Source organism: Crocuta crocuta, unplaced genomic scaffold, assembly GCF_008692635.1.
Source record: "Crocuta crocuta isolate KB4526 unplaced genomic scaffold, BGI_CrCroc_1.0 scaffold129, whole genome shotgun sequence".
Taxonomy (NCBI): domain Eukaryota; kingdom Metazoa; phylum Chordata; class Mammalia; order Carnivora; family Hyaenidae; genus Crocuta; species Crocuta crocuta.
The window spans coordinates 13685798-13707305 of NW_027551571.1; the positions used below are offsets into that span (position 1 = coordinate 13685798).

A 21508-nucleotide genomic window follows, 5' to 3' on the forward strand; every position below is an offset into this window, starting at 1 on the left:
TTCTTTAATTTGTTATACATATTTTAAAATTTGGTGCTTTCATGTAAGAGATGAATTGGAAAAAAATTTCCATTCCTTAAAAATAAATTGAAAGTCACTGATCTAGCCCCATCTTTTACACAAATCAGTTCCTCCTATGACATCCCTGGTAGGCAGTAACCCAGTATCTTGTTTGAACACTGCTGTCATTGTGAGTTCATGATCTCGAAACAGCTCACTTCCATATTGGAAATCTGGAGTTCTCAGAAAGTTCCTCCCTTCTAGAGTGTCAAGTTTACCTTCCCATAAACTCTAAGCCCTCTATGTCCTCTGGAATAACACAGAATTTCTATCTGGGACCTTCCTCCTCCATGTCCCTTCAGAACTAGAAATATTCCACTTCTTTTCCACAAGACACATTTTATTCACGTTTAAGATTGACTTTAATCTCAAACTACGTATGCATGCATCTACATCCTTTTTGCTGATTTCACTTAAACTTGAGTGCCTGCTTTGTTAAATAAGACTGTAAACAAATATTTACATTTTTCTGCTACATGTAACACACAGGAACGACTTTTAACCAAATTCATCAATCCTTCCCCACCGGTGACATTTCTTTGTTATAAATGCAGGTATCAACCCTGAATATATTTTTGATACTATTAGTAGTCAGCATCCACACTGTTTCAATAATTAACACAATCTGTGACAACATAGATTGTACCTGCTACTTTGAACAATTTAAACTGTAGCTCTTCCACTAAACAAGATGGATAGGGCGTGTCATTTCTGCTTTTCCTTCTTGAGACTGTTACTTTTCAAAGACATGTGCCTCCACAGCTATCTATATTTCTTGCTGTGCTTTCATTATGTAAACCTGAATTCCATTTTAGGTACTCCAGGTATATGCTTAAATTACAGTACCTTAAGAAGAGGGAAAACATGGGGTGTCTGGGTGGCTTAGTCGGTTAAGTATCTGACTCTTGATTTCTGCTCAGATCATGATCTCATGGTCATGAGATCAAGCCCCACATGGGGCTGTGTGTTGGGTGTGGAGCTTGCTTAAGATTCTTTCCCTCTTGGGCACCAGGGTGGCTCAGCTGGTTAAACATCTGACATCAGCTCAAGTTACAATCTTGCAGTCTGTGAGTTCAAGCCCTGCATCGGGCTCTGTGCTGACAGCTCAGAGCCCGGAGCTTGCCTCTGATTCTGTGTCTCCCTTTCTCTATGCCCCTCCTCTGCGCATGCTCTGTCTCTCAAAAATAAATAAAAGTTAAAAAAAATTTAAAAGAAGAAGGAGGAAAAAGTTGCAGTGCATTTTCCTCCTGTTATGTGAAAACATAATGAGTGTGCATTATATATATATATATATATTCTTTTTTAAAGCTTATTTATTATTTAAGAGAGAGAGAGAGAGAGAGAGAGAGAGAGAGAGAGACCAAGCAGGGGAGAAGCAGAGACAAAAAGAGAGAGAGAATCCCAAGTAGGCTCTGCATTTCAGCACAGAGGCTGATGGAGGGCTCTAACTCATGAACTGTGAGATCATGACCTGAGCCGAAATCAAGAGTTGGGTGGTTGGTTAACCAACTGAGCCACCCAGGCACTTCTGAAACATATTCTTACATATATCCAGGTCATGTTCGGCAGCTAGAATTCTTTTACTTCATGCATGGGTATATTTCGTTGTGACATTTAAAAGACATTAACATCAATAGAAGGTTATTAATTTAAGACAAATTTGAGATCCACTAAAATTAACTGTTGTACATTTGTCCTTCTGGGGGCTATGGAGGCCTCATATTTTCTCTGGACATTGATCATTAGACATCTTAGCCCTTGAAATCTAATTTTAATGCTATACAAATGTTTCCATTTTGCTAACACTGTTATGTTCTGTGCATCTATTATTCCACTGGAATGACTTATCCCATTAATATTAATTTTTATTACAAATCTAACTAACAGGGGAGCCTCTGAGCATTTAGGTCCACATTCTACTTTCAGGCCCTATATTCTGTTTTCATAATTTGTCTGTGGAGACTTCCATCTTCTCCTGTGATGTGAAGTACTGATACATCTGTTTTGTGCAGGCTACTCAGGACTGGTTCCTTTAGACACATAGTTTTAAAAATCACCAGTGGAATATTCTCTTCATGTTAGCTGCTCCCTTACCCATGCCATCATGACAAATTAGAATTGATCATTCTCTCTCCATCTCCTCCAAATACACATCTCAAGAGCATGGATTGTCTTACTTATTTGGGTATGCCCAGAGCATGAGCCCAGCAAATTACAGTAGGTGCTCACCCTAGATTAGTTGGTAATTAAATTTGAAGTGAAATATATGTTTTTGTGCACTAAAATGAAAGAATTATAGGCAATAAAAATAGACCCTGAAGTCTTAGCCTTGGATAAGCCTATCAGCCACAAGCAGAAAACCTCACCTTTCCTAAACCCACATTCTGACCCCTTCAAAACTCTACCTTTTCCTTAAGAAAAGTCAGAAGAGCCACCTGAGGTTTTCAAGTGTGTTCCCCATCAATACAAACCAAACCAAGGAAGTAAAAGTCAATTAAGATCCAGCCATACAATTCCACTGGAAAGATCGAGGCTTCTGAGAGCACCCTCTCAAAGAAACAGAATGTTTGGGCACCTGTGGGGACACAGTGCCAGCACCACATAGTGCTGTAACCAGTAGACTCATTTTAGGAATCAGAATCATATGCCAAGGCAGGTGGGAAAATAAAGAGTAGGTGTTCGACTCCTAGTAAACCTTGCTGGAAGAAGAAAAAGTACAGCTATCCAGTTGACTGTGGGTGGTGAATTTATGAGAAAATTAGAAACAAAATCAGACTATTTAAAGTCTTAAGCAGTAGGGAACCTTGGAGAAAGAAGGTGTGAGGTTTGTAAAAAGCCAAGAGTAAAGGAAACAAGTTATGCCCCAGGAAAAATCACTCTATTCCCTCCATTTTGAAAACTTTGGCAGACTAGAACATTAGAAAATGAAATCCAAGGTCAGCCCATGGTAACTTTCCAACCCTGGATCTACAGAACAAACATATACACACCTACACCTACACACACACACACACACACGTGCATACACACATGCATGCACACACACAGACACACACACACACTCCTGTTTAATTAAAAAAGAAGGCTGCCAAGACTGAATGAAAAACATCCTCAATGGCCTGAGGAGGCAGCCCTCTATGTGACTAAGAACCGAGAGCTTGGTAGCAGAGGTCAAGCAAGACTATCAGCAGGAATATCTATCTCCCTTCACTCACTGAATTTCACTCATGTCCATGCCTTCAGTTACCACCTATGTGGTAGCAATGACTAGCAAGTTTTCGTGGTCAGCCATGAGCTTTAGTCTCGTGTACCCATATGCCTACTCCATGTCTACACAGAGATGGCACAAAGGCACCTCAATATCAACATGTGAAAAATCAGCCTGTGATCTTTCCTCATGCCTGGTGGAACCTCTTCCAGGGTTCCTTACGTCAGGAAATGGCACCCTCACCTATCCAGCTGTACCAGCCAAAATCCAGGAGTCACTGCTGTAGCCATCACATAGATGTCTAATCTAGTACCAAGTTGTGTCAGTCCTTACCAAGTTCTCCATTCTGCCCATTCATCTTTACTTTTTTCTATCACCACTAAGTTCTTCTTAGCTGCCATCTTGTTTCGTCTTGACTACTGTTCTAGCCTCTTAACAGATATCTGACATTCACTTACTTCTTCCGACTAGTCCTTACACCAAGCTTTTCTAATCCTTTCATGGTTTTCCATTTTTCTTAGGCTACAGATCAGATTCTTATCCTGGACACAAAGCCTCTAATGGCTGGTCTCTGCCTACCTTCCCAACATCAACATCAGCAGGTATCACTACTTCTTATTCTAACGTCACACCACACAACTTCTTTCAACTCTCCAGAATACCTTGCTTCCTCCTTTAACAGTCTTTGCTGGAGCATCTGTTTCTTCTTGGGTCTCTTCTGAGCTGATCCATCGTCATTCTTCTGATCTCACCTGAAATGTCATTTCCTTAGGGAAGATTTTCTGACACCCAGACTGGCACATTCTTATGCCATTATATCTCTTGTTACCTTTCCTTCCTAGCCCTTATCACAGTAGTGCTTTTATATTTGAATATGTGTCCTTTTGAGTCAAGTCTTTCTCCCCTTATAGACTATAAGTGCAGGAACCATGGCTGGTCTTGTCACCACTGTGTGCCCAAGACCCTGCCACTGTCTGAGCCACAGACATTCAACCAAAATTTTCTACTGTGTTAATGAATGAATGAGAACTGACACTCAAAGTCTCAGTGTAATAACCCACCTTTCTTCTTAAAAGTCCAGTTGAGTCCAATGTGGTAAAGCCCAGATTAAGAGCCCTAGCTGATGTGGCTGTTCATGCCTAAACTTGGGGAGAACTTGACCTGGAGGGAAAAAAGGGGAACCTGGGAACAGTTCCTCTTAGCTCCAGCTTCACACCTGCCTTGACAGCCAGAATGATCACACTTGGGTCTGGGAGTGTCCAAGCTTGCAAAAAAAAAAAAAAAGTGAGGTAGAGGTCTGGTCATGTGGTTCAGATATGAGCCATGAGAGGGCACAAGCTCTCTTTGCACTCACTGGGCAGCACACATGAGAAGCCATCCATCTCCTAAGTGGGCTCTCCCTGCTACACCATGATAGGAAATTACCTGAACAACTTTGGCCACCATTTTTCTACTATAAAGGAGCTTGGGCTGGTACAGTCTGAACAAATTTCTTCATTAAATGGAATATAAAATATTCACCTGATAACTACATCATCTTGTACATGAGGAATATTTAAAGACTCGAGCGCCTTGGCTGGGCTGAGATAAGAACCCATAAAATACATAAAAAGATCCAAATGACTAGTGTCTGCAAATATATCCCAAAAATATTTTTTACACTCTTTTGGTATGTCTAGTTCTGATCACATCAGGAAAACCAGATGTTAAGAGAAAGAAAGAACGAAAAAGAAAAAAAAAGAACACCACAAAACAATTTGCCTGACGATTTTACAAAAACAAAAATGAAATTAGATCATTCATTTCTCAAAATTCTGGAGTTCCAACTCTGATCTAAGTGGGTCTGCTTATCTGAAATTATACAATGATAATGGTTAATGCCAAATCCCTGTTCCACAGACGACATGGAGAGCTTTGCTCCATCTTTGTAATACTATTAGCTACAATGGGGAAGCACTTTAGAATTTATAAATCATGGTTATATGCATTGTATCACTGGAGTCTGTCAAAACCTTGGGAGGTTATGTGGGTAAATTTTATTACCATATTGATACTGTAATTGAGGAAACTGAGGCTCAGAGGCCATCACTGGGGATTGTGTATTATTTTCATATCTGAGACTTAAAAGCCAAAACCACACCACTGTTTTCTTTCCTCTTTTTTTCCCCATTGCACCATTTAAAAATAGCAATTTATTGAGATAGAAGATCTGTCACATAGGTACATTTGTGTTGGGAAGCTCAACAGAGGTTATCAGTTTTTGGCTTTTTTTTTTTTTTTTTTTACAGTTCTATAGTTTAGTGTTGATTTGGCCTATCCAGAGCTCATAGTAAAAATGATACTCCTGGTGTGCCTGGGTGGCTCAGTCGGTTGAGTGTCCGACTTTGGCTCAGGTCATGATCTCATGGTTCGTGGGTTCGAGACCCGCATCGGGCTCTGTACTAACAGCTAGCTCAGAGCCTGCAGCCTGTTTCAGATTCTATGTCTCCCTCTCTCTCTGACCCTCCCCTGCTCATGTTGTCTCTCTCTCTCCCAGAAATAAATAAAACATTAAAGAAATGACCATCCTGCCAGAGAAAGGTAAACTGTGACACCGAAACCTTGCTGTGTGTTTTACTTCTGTGTGTTTGGGAGACAGCTTAATAGTTCCTGGCCAGTAAGGTTCCATTTTGGTATACTCAAAATGGTTATGCTGTTTTCTTTTTGAGATGAATTTTCTAAACTTATTTTCATTTTCAAAAGTATTTTTACTTATCAAACAATTGATCAAAAAATATTTGCTCTTGGCCTTATGCCAGAAGCTGAGGCTAACCAGGGTGGATAAGATGCAGTACACTCACCAGATGTTGAGAATTGCTGGGGGAGGGGGAGGCTGGGTACACAAGAAGCCAGCAGCAGGCAGCAAGACCCAGGTGGCAACATTCAAGCATCAGTGCTGAGTGCAGGGAAGGGAGAGGCAGAAGGGACCCAGACAATCAGCAAGAGCTATGTAAGAGGAGAAGGTGAACCAACACTATTTGTGAAAGCTAGAATCTTAGCAACTTGCTGACAGACAGCAGAATTGCACAGAACAGCAGAGCATGAACTTGACATTGTGACTTGGGCCATTAGATCCGTTTTATTATTGTTACTGCTACTGCTCTTATTATCCTTTCCTGCCTGGAGGACAACTTAAGACCTACAGAAAATGCCCTTGGACATGATTCTCTTCACATGGCTGATTATCAAACATCTTATTTTACAACACCTCTATTTCCAAAAGAGATATCATTATTCTCATTCATTCTTCCCCTCATGCCTGAAAAGTGGGGGAAAGCAGGTCAGTGCTCCCTCTCTTCAGATGGGGAAGCTGACCCCCTGGGGATATGCACCGGCATGCTGCCCACTGAGGGAACATGCACGCTTCTTACTTGCTCTCTACTCTGGGCTTCTGCTTCACTGACCAGTGGGTTAGGTATGGGTATGAGTACGCACGTACACAAGCTTTGTTTTGGCTTATTTCACCGTAATAGTCTCACTCTTCTTATATGCACTTTTAAGTGGTGGAAATAAAAGACAGAGACTTGGACAAACCTCATAGAAAATTTACCTTAGAAACTTGAGATTCAGTACAAAAGTCTAGTAGTTTCTCCCAAGTTCACATGCAAAATTGACAATCTTTGTTCTCAGCCACATGACCACCTTATCAAGAATCTTAATTCCAGAGCAATTCCAACACAGCTGGGCTCTTTCAAGGCTGTAAGGAATTCCTAGTAGTGTCTGTCACTGCTGGATTTGAGTCATCTCTTTGGGGGAAGGTGAGTGCAAGCTGATATTCAAAGCAGAGAGCTTCCCTCAGGGTCACCCTGTTTCACAGGTGTTTAGATCCCAATTTAGCTCAAGCCTAAATCCCTGTGATATCTTTTGTTCTTTTCTCTAGCAAACACCTTCCTGGGTCCTGCCCTCAGGAAGAAAAGTGTGAACAGCATTTCCCACTTGGCTCTTTAGAGATTTCATCCCAAGAAAAAACCCCTGTGAATTCCTAAAGAACCCACAAAGTAGGGAGAGAAAGCCCTTCTATTAGAGCTAATAAACAAGTTTAGCAAAGTCAAAGAGTACAAGGTCAACATATAAATACCAGTTCTATTTCTATATACCAGCCACAAACAATCCAAAACAGAAATTTTAAATTTCCATTTATAATAGTATCCAAAAGAATAAAGTGCTTAAAAATAAATTTAACTGAAGAGGTGCAAGACATTTGCACTGAAAAGAAAAAACCAAACACTGTTGAAAGAAACTTTAATGGGCATGGAGGAGGACACTTGTGGGGATGAGCACTGAGTGTTATGTGGAAACTAATTTGACAATAAACTATTTGTAAAAAAAAAAAAAAAAGAAAGAAAGAAAGAAACTTTAAAATACCTAAATAAATGGAAAGACATCTTATGTTCGTGGATTAAAAGTTTTGATACTGTTCAGATGGCAATATTCCCCAAGCCTATCTGAAAATTCAATGCAATCTCCATCAAAATTCCAATGGCCTTGGGGCTCCTGGGTGGCTCAATCAGTTAAGCAACTGACTTCAGCTTAGGTCATGATCTGATGGCTTGTGGGTTCACAAGCTTGCACCGGGCTCTGTGCTGACAATTCAGAGCCCGGAGCCTGCTTTGGATTCTGTGTGTCCCTCTCTCTCTCTGCCCTTTATCTGCTCACGCTCTGTCTTTCTCTCTCCAAAATAAATAAACATTAAAACATTTAAAAAGAAATTCCAATGGCCTTTTATGAAGAAATGAACAAGCTGATCCCAAAATTCATCTGAAATTGCAAGAGGCCCTGATTAGCCAAAATGATCTAGAAAAAGAAGAACAAAATTGGAGGACTCATATTTTCTAATTTCAAAACTACTGTCAAGCTATAGTAATTAAATGATATGCTATCGGTATAAAGGTAGACACACAGATCAATAGAATAAAATTGAAAGTCTGGCACTAAACTCATACATGTATGGTTAACTGATTTTTGACAAGGGTAAAAAAAACATATAGTGGGGAAAGTGTAATCTTTTTAATGAATGCTGCTAGGACACTTGAATGTACACATGAAAAAGAATAAATTTGGACCACTATCCCGCACCATAGATAAAAATTTACTCAGAGTGGATGGAAGGCCTCAATGTAAGAGCTAAAGCTATTAACCCCTTAGAAGAAAATATAGGGATAAATCTTCATGACCTTGGATTACACTATAGTTTCTTAAATATGACATCAAAATCATAAGGAGCAGAAGAAAAAAATAAATTGAACATCAAAAATTCAAAAATTCAAGTTTTTCATACCAAAAACACCATCAGGAGAGTAAAAAGATATCCCACAGAACAGGAGAAAATATTTGCAAATCTTGTATCTCAATAGGGTCTAGTATCCAGAATACATAAAAATTCTTACAACTAAACAACAAAAAGACCAACAACCCAATTTAAAAATGGTCAAATGGTTTGGATAGACCTTTCTCTAAAGAAGAGATAAAAATGGCCAATGAGCACAGGGAAAGATGTTCAGTGTCATTAGTCAATAGGGAAATGTGAATCAAAGCCACAATGAGATACCACTTTATGCCCACTAAAGTGGCTCTAATAGGAAAAAAAAAAAAAGAAAAAAGCAAAAACCAGAAAGTAGCAACTGTTGGTGAGTAGGTAGAGAAATCGGAAAAATTGGAACCTTCATACATTGCTAGAGAGAATATAAAATGCTGCAGCCCTGTGGAAAACAGTTTGGTGGTCCCTTAAAAAGTTAAAAATAAAATTATCATATGACTTAGAAATTCTACTCCCAGATAAACCTAAGAGAATTGAAAACACAAATTCAAACCAAAACTTGCATATGAGTACTCACAGAAGTATCATTCATTAATGGCTGAAAATTGGAAACAACCCACATGTCTATCAACTGATGAATGGATACATACAATGTAGCATATCCATACAATGGGATACTATTTAGCCATAAAAACGACGTAATGTACATGCTACTACACGGATGACCCTTGAAAACATAATGCTAAGTGAAAGTAGCCAGTTACAAAAAAGACCACATAGCGTATGATTTGTTCATGTGAAATGTCTAGAACACCCAAGTCCATAGGGGGTCAAAGGCAGACCAGTGGTTGTCAGGGGCTCAGAGAAGAGGAGAATGAGGAGTGAGTGCTTCACAGGTACAAGGTTTCTTTTCAGGGCGACGCAAACAATAGGGAATTAGGGAGTGGTGATAGTTCCCAACATCATGAATGTACTAAAAGGCACTCACTTGTTAAACTAGCAAATTTTATCAAACCTAAGGATTTAAAGTACTTTTTGACTCATTTTCTCATTTGTTTTCATAGAAATCACCCATTGTAAGGAAAACAATGCTCTGATGGTATAGTCAGGCTATATGATGAACTGGCGGGGGGGAAAAAAAGTCCAGAGATTTCAGAGAGTTCAAAGATTGAAGTCCCTTCAATTCTCTGGGCTCCAGTTACCTCAGATGACATCCCTGTGTCCACCTGCCCGATGTACGGGCGAGGTCTGGTCTGGATCCAAAGACTACATAGAAAGGCCATGACTCAGTTCTGAGCCTGACTCATCGTGAGATGGGTTAATGGTAAAGTGGGAGGGGAGGGGAAACAATCCACAGTTTTTCCTAAGATTTCCTCTGAATTATCCTCATTTGTGGGCAAAATGCTCAAGAATGCTATTTTTAAGGAGTGACGATATTTGGGGAAAATGTCCTCGGAGGAAGGGGAGGTAAGGACTGGGAGAAGTTTGCCCAAACCACAGGGCCTCTGAGCTGCAGTCCACATCACCAGCAACAGCCCTAATGAGCTCTGTGTTGGACTCTCCAAATTGAATTACATAATACATTTCCGTTTCATTTCATGAATCACAAGTTGGGATACAATGTTCCTGGGTTGCAGTTGATATATTTCAGAGATTACCAAAGATTTCAAAAAGAAAAATCTATTTTATTAAATTCATATGTAAAATGTCTGCATGTCAGCCAACTTATTTATTTTCAAATTTGGGATTTTCTTAAATGCCCTAGTTAGAGCTCAGTGTCAGGAGAGTTCCCGATAAACCCATTAATGAATGGTAAGACTGCAGTTGCCCCTGGATTTTTCATTTCTTTTGACAGCTCAGTTCCTGGTTGATGATGGTGGGTTTTATTCCCGCTGCCCCTGTTAGAGTCCCTTTGCGCGTGAGAGTGAGAAAGAGCCGTAAAGCTCAGAACACGGCTGAGGGAAAGCCAAACTGGTATGCACAGAACTATGACTCTGAGCCCCGTATTCAAACAGTAACTCCTCTGTGGATGGCAGTGTCCTCGGCATCTGTCATTGCTCACCTCCCTTTGTTCAGTACAACTGAGCAGTTAGAGCATAGCTTCGAGAATCCAAAAGACACAAGTCCACATCCTAGCTCGGCCACTGTCAGCTATGTAGCCTCGGGAAAGTTATTTAATCTTTCTAAGGTTAGGGCGCTCAGCGGTAACGTGGGACTAATAATAGCACATATGTCACAGAGCTGTTCCAAGGACTAACAGCAGGGGGTATGCAGAGTGATTAGCGCAGTGCCTCGCACCTAGTAAGCAGTCAGTAAATATTAGCCATGTGTTATTGTGATTCCATTTCTGAAGCAGCAACTTGGAGTGGGAAATTCAGTGTGGGCCCTTCCAGCACCTCTGGAGTCATCGCTCATTTTCAACTTCTGATCAAGTTCAGTTTTGTGAAATAACATACTCCTTGCGATGTGACCTGGCTGTGCATCATTAATTCGTGTATTCATTCATACCTTCCGTGTCCCAGGCAGAGAGCTGAACACGGGGAACAAAGTTGAGAACAAAACACAGTGTCTTTCCTCCAGGTTCTGACTGGAGGGACAGGCAGGGATTGAGATGGGGACAAGCTGGTCCGGTGAGTGCCAATGTGATTTAGGTCCCCTGGGAGAGAACGGGGGCACGTGACCCAGAGCAGGGAGCTGAGAGAACAGTGCCCTCCCCGCCAGGCTGGGGTGAAACAGAGCTGAGGGAAATGGGAAAGGATAAAGTGTGGAAGATACAGTCCAGCTGGGGAGATACAGTCCAGGTGCAGAGAACAGTAGTTTCCAATGTCTGTAAGTCCAGGCACTTTACATCTGTCACTCCAGCAAATATAACCCCCCATTTTACAGATGAGGAAATGGAGGCCCAGAGAGATTTTACACCTGGCTCAAGATCCTACAGCCAGTAATTAATGGTAGAGGCAAGACTCAAGTCCAAAGCCGACTGACTCTTCCCATAGGACCATATCATCCCCCTTACTCTATCACAGATTCTATAATGAAGATGTAAGGGACTGGCATTGACTAGAAGTCCAAAGAGGCTTCTTCTCCTTCTAGACTAGCACATGTTTCATCTATTGGCATTAATAGCCTATGAACTGTCTGATCACCATTTCTTCCAGAGTAGTAATGAGCAGGTGATAGGTCACTTAAATAGTACCTGCAACTCCCTTTGGCCTGCATTCTCACAACCCCAACACAACACAGGTGTGCTGGGGTGTTTTCCACTCTTCCTAGGGAAAACAAAAATAATAATGCTCTTTTAGAATGATTGGATATCTCTCTTTTTTTAACCCCTAAAAACGTATCAATGGAGCAAGATCTCTTAGTTATCCAAACTCATTGTTATTAACAATCCTGATGATCCACTTGCTAAAGACAGCTCACAGTGCTAAGGGGCTGGCGTGTGTGCCTCACAGGCTCCGCCCCTCAGTATGACATCCCTCACCTTACCCTGCATTGCATTTGTAGTTTGTAATGCACTGTGCTTCCTCTTTCTTTTCTTTTTTTTTTTTAATGTTTTATTTATTTCTAGGAGAGAGAGAGAGAGAGACAGCGTGAGCAGGGGAGGGTCAGAGAGAGAGGGAGTCACAGACTCTGAAACAGGCTCCAGGCTCTGAGCTGGCAGTCAGCACAGAGCCCGACGCGGGGCTCGAACCCACGAACCGCGAGATCATGACCTAAGCGAAAGTCGGACGCTTAACCGACTAAGCCACCCAAGCGCCCCTTCCTCTTTCTTTTCTGATACCCATAGCAACTCTGGAAGGGAAGTAAGACAAGTACTTTCACCTCTGCTGTACAGTGTGCTTAGGGGACACTCGTAGTGTCGCAAGGGCCAGTGTTGGTCCCCATTGCTTGCATCCCAACCCAGTTCTGTTCCCTACACCATTCTCTCTCCTAATTGCTCTGTTCATTTTGTACCTGTGAGGGTTAACTGGGAACACAGGAGTTCTGTTAAATATCACAGTAGTTAGTACATTTTAATCCTGACCCCCTAGCCTACTGTAGCTGCTGTAAAATATATGGCAATAATTTCCTGAGGCACGGTAATGTATAAGGAATGTCAGGCCAGCCTCTGGGCATATTTGCCTTAGCTCAGTTTTATTAAAGTGAAACTTTTATTAAGGCATGTGGTGAATTGAGCAATCGGCATGATTCATGCTGTTATAAACCCATTGCTACACTCACAATAAATCAATGAGCCATTGTCGTACATTTGCTGTGGAGTTGGGAGAAACAAGGAAAAAATCAATATGGGGATATTATTCAGACCATATGAAAGTATTAAAGTGTATTCTGTGAGTATTAAACCTGGCCAAACTATATTTCATGTGCACTTTTTGTTTTCCTATAAAAATCTCCGCTAGTATCCTCTACCCTATATTATTTGCTAATCTATATCCTATTGTGAAATAATTATAGGAAATGTTTCAAATGCCACATAGGCCTTCATTATTTTAAAAATGCACTTCATAATGATAAATTTGCATAATAAAATTGTCCTGAGGTAAATGCACTGACAATATTAACAATGAACCTCTTCCTTTACAAACACACTATAGCTGTAACTCTCTATAATTAAAAAAAAAAATCAACCAACAGGAATAAGTGATTTGAGCCAGAGAAAGAGCACTTCCCATTATTCCTCACCTTGATGGGGACAATCATTGAGCCAATAGCAATCTCTACATAGCTCGAAATGATTACTGTATCTCTGTTTACCTGGAACCTCCCCAGAATGTCGAAATACGTATTGGTAAGACACATCTCCCTACAGCTACTGTACATGATCACCTGTGTTTCTGCATTAGGAAGCTTCAGGTTCCTCTGCAGACTGATGTGAGTTGGTCACACACAAAAAGCCACATCTGGCTTCAAAGTCAAGCTGCAGTACCTCTGAGATCATTCTCTGTTTTAGGAGGTAGGGAGCTGGGCCATTCATTGCCACCTTAATGAGGTAAAGGGGTTTCTGAGGGTCTCTAGTGCTCTCTGAAACAAAGGCTGCTGTTCACAAGACACCTATGTGATGCCCGTGGGGTCTGAGGCCCTCTTCGAGGCCCAAAGGCAAAGGCATCACGTTTAGTCTTTGACAAGTGCCCTAAGCAGAGAAGACTATGGTCAGTGAGGGGAGGCAGAGACAATCCCAACTGGAGATCCCAGATTTCTGGAGGAGGTTTTGAAGGATGACTTTAACTTCAGCAGCCTTAACACATGAACCAAAAATATTTTCCCTGTCCTGGATTCGTTGGCTGTCTGTAGCTTGTCACCCAAGGGCTATCAGCTGGAGAAGAGAATCCATAACTCCACATAGTTGGAAGTCAATTGGGAATCTCCTTATGTGACATAATTTTACATTTTCCAATAAAAAGAAGAGATCCAAAGGATGTTCCTGGCACCAGGAACCTCAAGGGGATATTGTGATGACTGCAGTAAGGTCTGAAGCTTGTTGTAATCAAACGGATTACCATCATCCCCACATGGAAACCTTTCTGTACCCCTTTGTTTTGTGTCTCTCACGTATGACAGGTTTAAAAATGCATATTCCTTGTTTAACTACTCACTCAAGCTGGTTAAGATTAAGAAATGTTATTTTGCTTGATTTCAAAAGAAATAGGAGGTGGAGAGCACAAAATGAGGGGAGATGCTGAATAAGAGAGCTGACCAGGCAAGAAGCGCAGGGTCAAGGAGGCGGAAAGTAGTATCCCCTTTGTCAGCTCACTCCCACCCCTGCCTGCTCCCAGGATACAGGACAGATGTCCTGGTTTTCTGCTGCCTCCCATGCTTGCATTTGGAGCCCAACTTACTGACGACAGGAGCTTTAGTGGAGAGACGAGAGTGCATGTGACATAATCTTTGGCTTTAGTGTGGTATGTGTGTCTTTCAGGGCATATGGTCCGAGATGATCCATCATGGCCTATGATGTCAGATTATCCACTGAGACTGAGGTCTCTCTGCAGAAATGCAATTATATTCAGATAATGGCATTTCCAGTTGTTTCGATAGACAAGACTGATGCTGGGAAGGAGTGACTGGTGGAATACTGAATGATATACGCACAGGGCAGGCGCAAGAATGAGGCATCGGGACCCGAGTGTCGGTGAGTTTAGCAGCTCTTTCCTTCCCTGAACATTTCTCAGCAGTCAGCACTGGTTGCCATCCAGAACCCCATGGTCAACCATTCCACAGGCTCAGGCCAACAGCCCAGTGAGTCCCAGGCCACGCAGTGGCTCCCAGAACTCCATTTGTCCCTCCAGCTTCACACTGCCTTGCTTCTTCATGAACCATGAGGACCACCTGGAGGGCTGGCTGCCATCAGTGCTTTCCTCTGCCTGTGTAATTACCCCAATCATTTCCCTCTTCCTCTCAATCTTTGCTTCACTTTTCTACCTTTCAGTCATTCTCTTTGTTTTTAAGGTTTGTTTGCTTGCTTGCTTGCTTGCTTGCTTGTTTTATAGACTTTCCCTCTAAATCTAGATCCTGCTGTAAGTCTTCTGGCCCCCAGCACAGGGTTGAGGACAAACAGGAATCAAACACAGGCTCATCTGCTCAGTCATATGCCCAGTATTGACTGAGAATCCACACATCCCTGGATCTGGGTACTGGTTGTCTACAGAAGTAGCATGGTGTGATAGGAAGGTGGCCTTTGAAACCAAACTGATTCAGATCCAAATAGCTGTTTTTCTACTTACTAAGCCATGTGGCCTTAGTTTCTCCCTCTTGGCATAGTGCCTGACACAGAGGAGCCCACTGCATGGGACCCATTATATCTATTATCATTTCTAAGCTGTAATCAGGACCCTTACAGAGTACATGTTTCTTAGACTCATCATCTTTTTGTGGATTCTTGTTCCAGATTGGTGAATTAGCTTGACATTTGTTTAAATAATTGAAAGGAGATTTCTGAAGGAATTTTCAAAGCCCAAAGGCATGGATACAACACATAGATTCAGTGTTGATTAAAAAAATCAGTGAAGTTTTCTTTTTTGCTCTTGGACCTTCTCCTTCAGAGACCACCCCACCTGGACCTTATTCCCGGCCCCACCCCATTCCTTCTCTCTGCCTTGGGCCAGCAATGATCAGCAAGTCTCTGTAAGTGTCTGAATTCACTTTCTCTTCCCAATCGCATGCATATTTTAATAGGGAGCATTATAAGATCGAACTGCCCTTCAGATACAAAGGAAGGTTTCTTGGCAGATCTAGGCTGTGTCCTGTCCTAAGCCAAGCCATTCAGAATCTCCAGGGAGAGGCACAGGGATCAAGCAATTTAGATAACCTGATCTATATCATTCACAAATCAAGGACTGGGCATCCCCATGTCTTGAAAAAGTGCAGTACGAAGCAAGAAAAATGTAAAACAGGATATCTGCCCTCAGGGAGTTCATACTTTACTTGGAGACTGTATACACGTGTATACATATGTATGTATATGTGTGTCTATAATGCACGTGAATGTGTACACACACATACACATATATAAAAAGACAAGTAATTATGCAAAGGTGTCATTACAAGTGAGGTCAGTGGGAATAAAATGCACAGGAACAGTACATCCAAGAACATGGTACTAATGAGGCATCTCCGATGACTTTTCTATAGGAATTTTCTTTTTTAAAAAATATTTTTATTTATTTTTGAGAGAGAGAAAGAGACAGCATGAGCAGGGGAAGGTCAGAAAGAGAGAGAGACACAGAATCCGAAGACAGGCTCCAGGCTCTGAGCTGTCAGCACAGAGCCCGACACAGGGCTTGAACCTATAAACCAAGAGATCATGACCTGAGCCGAACTCAGACGCTCAACTGACTGAGCCACCCAGGTGCTCCCTCTATAAGAATTTTCAACTCTTGTGGCACCTGGGTGGCTTAGTCGGTTAAGCGTCCAACTTTCGCTTAGGTCATGATCTCGCGGTTCGTGGGTTCGAGCCCCGCGTCGGGCTTTGTGCTGACTGCCAGCTCAGAGCTTGGAGCCTGATTCAGTCTGTGACAGTCTGTGACTCTCTCTGACCCTCCCCTGCTCACGTTGTCTCTCTCTCTCTCTCTCCTAGAAATAAATAAAACATTAAAAAAAAAAAAGAATTTTCAACTCTTGTTATTATGGAAGTATTCAAATATCCACACAAGCTAAATAAATAGTGCAGTGAACCCCCATGGACTTGTCACCGATTTTCAGTGACTTTGTCTAACTTTTCACCTGTCCTCCCCACATTTCTCCACACTCCCCATGTCCCCCTGCATTTTTAGGCAGACCACTCAAGCCCCATCCTGGGCCTGAACTGTTGGCTCCCCATCTGTGGCAAGACCACACTGATGTCCACTCTTCTTCCACACCCATCTTGTTGAGGACAGGTCTACAGACTACATTTGAGGAACACTGCTTAAAAGCACATGCCAGACATCCGGGTATCTGGGTGGCTCTGTCAGGTAAACATCTGACTCTTGATTTCTGCTCAGGTTGTGATTCAGGGTCGTGAGATCAAGTCCCGCATCAGGCTCTGAGCCGGGCATGAAGCCTGCTTAAGATTTTGTCACTCTTTCCCTCTACCCCGCCCCTCCCCTTCTCCCTCTCTCTCAAAAAACAAAACAAAACAAAAAATAAACACCCTTTATTAACTCATGCCAGACCTCAAGGCGTGAATTAACAAAGAGAAGAGTCAGAGGATCCCAGACAAGGGAAAAGTTGAAGATGGTATGAGCCATGGCAGGAAACAAATCTTATTAAAGGTACCCATACTGTGCCAGGGACTTGCATATGTGTCTCACTTAATCCCTGTGGCATCCCAAGAGATAAGTATTATCATTTCTGACTTTACAGATGAGGAAAAAGAGGTTTTAAGGGATCAGGTAGTGTGCCCAGTCACCCAGCAATAAATGGGCAAAGGTGGGTCCCTAAGTTCTGTCCACCTCCAAGGTCATCATTTTCTTCTCTGACCCCAAAGCCTCCTTCTCACCTAGGATACAGCCAAGGGCTGGCCTGATGAGAACACAGGAAGCACAAAAACCCAATGTTCTGGAAGACAGGGATGGAAAGCAAGAACCAGGCAGCATGGCGGGGACCCATAGGTGCTGAGAGCAGGTGTTTTCCTTTATACTACAGTGGGCAATGAGGAACCTTTAAAAGTTTTATAGTGACAGCATTTATCATGGTGAAAATTAAAAAATTTAGTATTATGAAAATAATGTAAGGCAGTTGCATACATTTTGGATAATAGGGAAAAACCCTGTACAACGGTTTAAACTTCTTTAGTGCCTTTTTCCCCTTACTTTTTTCACATCACGTAATCATATTCCGCATATATATATATGTATATATATATATATAGTTTTTTTGAGAGCATGCACCTGAGCAGGGGAAGGGCAGAGGGAGAGAGGGAGAGAATCTTAAGCAAGCTCCACACCCAGCACAGAGCCCCATGCATGGCTTGATCTCATGATCATGAGATTGTGACCTGAGTAGAAATCGAGTCAGATGATTAACCAAGTGAGCCGCCCAGGTGCCCCTCTGCATATATTTTATATATTGCTTTTTTATTTAACATTATATCTTAGCATGTTATTTAGCATGTTATTTCATCGTTGGTATCTCCATCATTTATCAGGATCTCACAAGTTCATCTAGCAAATATATCATAATTAATCAAAAATCTCTTCAATAGGAAATACTTGGTTCTCTAGAGTTTTGTGTTATATAAATAATGCTATGATGAACATCTTTATGCATACAGATTTTTCTGTACTGAGGAACATTTCTTTAGGAAGGGGTCAAGAAGTAGGATTACTGGGCTATATGAGCATGTTTTTCGTTCTTTTTTTTAATTTTATTTCTAGGATAGAGAGAGACAGCGTAAACAGGGGAGGGTCAGAGAGAGAGGGAGACACAGACTCTGAAACAGGCTCCAGGCTCTGAGCTGGCAGTCAGCACAGAGCCCGACGTGGGGCTCGAACCCACAAACCGCGAGATCATGACCTAAGCGAAAGTCGGACGCTTAACCGACTAAGCCACCCAGGCGCCCCTGTTTTTCGTTCTTGATGTGTGTTGCCAACTGCTTTCCAAAAGGATTATGCCAATTTATAGGATCACCAACAACATAGGAGAATGCCAGCCACTATTTGATTCTGAGTGGGAAGAGAAGATCAGACTGTGAATGATTTCAACACATAAGAGACTTAACGCTGAGAGGAGCCTGAGTGGCTCAGTTGGTTAAGTGTCTGACTCTTGATTTTGGCTCAGGTCGTAATCTCACTGGTTCGTCGGATTCAGCCCCATTTGGGACTCTATGCTGACAGTGTGGACCTGGTTTGGAATACTATCTCTCCCTCTTTCTCTGCTCTACCTTACTCACATGTGCACTCAGGTGCACTCTCTCTCTCTCAAAATAAATAAACATTTAAAAAAGGATTTAACCTTGATCTTTGATCACTGGGTTTCTGTATGTAAGTATTGAATCACTAAACTGTACACCTGAAACTAACACTACACTGTATGTTATCTAACTGGAATTTAAATGAAAACTTTTAAAAAATAAAATTAAAATATTAAAAACTTATTTTAAAGAGACTTAACCTTGATCTTTAAGGTAGTAGGAAGCTATTGAAGGTTCTTGGGTAGAAGAATGAGGTATGAAAAGCTTTGTAAGATTCACCTGAGATTAGCACTTATGAGACCCAAGGATACACAAGACTCATAGGTGCCTGGTTCTTGACTTTGTTCTGTTGAAACCAACTGTATCACCTTGGGTAAGTCACTTGTCTTGGCATTGGTTTTTTGATAAGTTAAATGAGAGTACGTAGGGGTGTCTGAGTGTCTCAGTCGGTTGAGCATCCAACTTCGGCTCAGGTCATGATCTCATGGTTCATGGGTTCGAGACCCATGTCGGACTCTGTGCTGACAGCCAGCTCAGAGCCTGGAGACTGTTTCAGATTCTGTGTCTCCTTCTCTCTCTGACCCTCCCCTTCTCTCTCTCTCTCTCTCTCTCAGGAATAAATTTTAAAAAATTTTAAAAAGAGTATGTAGTAAATGATTTTCTGTGGTTTTATAGCACTAAGATCTTATGAGTCATTTGAATTAATCTACATTAACTTATAGATAATTGAAATTCCACAATTAATTGTTCATTCCTCTAAGTTAACTTCTAGTAAAATCCCACTTCTTTGGGGTATGGATACTACCTGGCACATACGTCACTATTTCCTCTCCTGAATTAACGGCACATAGAGCCCATTGATCATAGATCTCTTTCTGGCTCAGAGTCACTGTCTGCAAAGCGTTTGGTCAGTCCCTTGCTAGCGACTGGTGGTAACACACAAGAGAAGCCCCATCAGCAATCCAGGGCCTGAACTAATGTCAGCCCTGACTCCACAGTGTCTAGAAAAGCAGGGCAACCGATGTAGGCAAAGAAAAATGAGAAGGCACGACGCACCATGAGATGTGAATCCTCAGGCTGCACTCACTATGGCCCGTTATGTTCTAAGAACTTTACAGAGACTACCTAGTCTCGTCAACTCTGATGAGTCTGATGAGTTATTATGAGCTATTTCACAATAAGGAAATTGAAGCATGGAGGCTATGGGGCATGCTCACAGTCAGGTGAGAAATGGCAAAGTCCAGGTTGTGACCTTGGCAGTCTGGCTTTGAAGACTATGGACTCTGTCCTCCACTGTGACATTCATGAAGGGAGGGAGGAGACTGTGGGGACAGCAGGCGAGGGTGGTATGGGAACAGAAAGGGGAGGCAGGGCACAGAAAGACAAACTGCTGATTCTGTCATTTCACCACAAGAGGGCCCTGCACTTACAATTCATTTATTCTCTCAATCATTAATTCCAGGTGACTTTAAACACAGGGAGTTGGGTGGAGGGGGGCACTCGGTGCTCTGCTATGGGGATAACAAGAGTAAATGAGCATGAGCTCCCCAACTTCCCAAGTATTTACAAGTAGGCAGGGAATTAAGATAAAACGCCAGCTGAACCACACAGTGGGATGAGAGGAGCAGATATGGCGATCTGAGGCCCAGCCGCAGTGGCTGAGGGAAGCTGAGTACAGCAGGGCCCTTTCCGTGCATCTTGAGTCATGGGCAGGATGTGGATTCATACAGGTAAGGATCAAGGCACAAAGCAGGGAAGGCAAGGTGTGCACAGGCAGGCAAGAAGTGTGTACAAGGAACAGAAGATTTGGCCTAAAGATGGGGGTATAAATGACAGTGATAGAAAATAAAGTTAAGGCAACATGAGGCAAAACCAAAATAAATCCCAAATTCCCAATGGCTGAAGACAATACACAGCTATCTCTATGTCACAAACCAGACCAACAAAGTTTCCCTTGTCAGCAAAATGCTTTACTCCAAGTGGTGTTTCTGAGACCCATGCTCCTCCCATCTTGTGGTTCCTTGGTTGCCACAGGTACAGAATCCTGTTTCCAGCTGACAGAACCAGAAAAAAAGGGGATAGGCAGGCTGCACCCTCTTCCTCACTACCTTAGCCCTGAAGTGACACATATCATTTTGCTTACATTTCATTTGCAAAATTAAATGGGTAGGAAATGTAGCCTGAGTCTGGGCAGCTGCTTCCAACAAACATCTGTACCTGTGGATGAGGAAGACTGGCTCAAACCACGGCACCTTGACCACAGAAGGTTTTAATGCCAGGCTAACAAGATAGGGCATCATGGCCCAAGCAAGCTGGCCTTGGAAGGGTTTTGAATCATGTCAGCAAAGGTTCACACTCTGAAAAGATGAATCTGGCAGAAGCATGTCTCCAAAGGATGGTAACAATGTAAGAAGGGAGAACGGTAGGTGAAGGAGTGAGGGGGCGGGGCACTCCTACCGCGAGGTTCCCATACAGGAAGCAGCAGAGATTATTCAGAGCTCCCACAAGGCCCAGTAGTGAGGAGGAGAGCCTCTTTCTTCCTGCACCATTA

At 42.2% G+C, this 21508-nt stretch overlaps 1 long non-coding RNA gene and 1 pseudogene across 2 annotated transcripts in view; both read right to left on the reverse strand.

The window, feature by feature from the left end:
• LOC144220670 (uncharacterized) overlaps positions 1–21508 on the reverse strand; it is a 57031-nt gene that overhangs the window by 6253 nt on the left and 29270 nt on the right. The window lies entirely within an intron of this gene.
• Positions 1737–3669, reverse strand: LOC144220681 (ubiquitin-conjugating enzyme E2 variant 2 pseudogene; annotated as a pseudogene).